This window comes from Parasteatoda tepidariorum, chromosome 1 (assembly GCF_043381705.1).
Source record: "Parasteatoda tepidariorum isolate YZ-2023 chromosome 1, CAS_Ptep_4.0, whole genome shotgun sequence".
In the NCBI taxonomy this organism is placed as follows: domain Eukaryota; kingdom Metazoa; phylum Arthropoda; class Arachnida; order Araneae; family Theridiidae; genus Parasteatoda; species Parasteatoda tepidariorum.
Window position 1 is genome coordinate 101,257,256 of NC_092204.1, and position 671 is coordinate 101,257,926.

Consider the following 671-nt stretch of genomic DNA (forward strand, 5'->3'; position numbering starts at 1 on the left):
ACTGTAATCAAAATTGTAATCATGATTACAGCTGTAATCAAAATTTTTTGAAAGTTGTAATCACGATTACAAGTAATTGATTACTTGTAATCGTGATTACAAGTAATTGATTACTGTAATCAAAATTGTAATCATGATTACAGCTGTAATCAAAATTTTTTGAAAGTTGTAATTACGATTACAAGTAATTGATTACTTGTAATCGTGATTACAAGTAATTGATTACATAGCTGTAATTATCTGTAACCAATTACAGTTGTAATCGATTACTGTAATCAACGGCCAACTCTGGTTTCAGAAACATCGGAGCAACGGGAAAAAAGACTTCAAACTAATCGAGAACGGAATGCTTTTGCCCGTTCCTTAGAAATGACTGAGCAACACGAAAGAAGACTGTCAACAAATCAATTACGCACTACGCAAGCCCGTTCGTCGAAAACATCAGAGCAACGGGAAGCAAGAATGAAAACCGATCGAGAACGCATTTCGCTAATCGGACGCTGCCAATACTCTGATTTGAGTCTCAGGGCATTTCACTATGATCCGACAACAAACTATAGTCTTCCCTAGGTGTCATCATCGGAGAAATAGATCAATTATGTATGTTTTGCAATGCTCTCAAATTTAAAAATGAAACTGCTGGAATTTGCTGTTCTAGAAGCATACTGAAA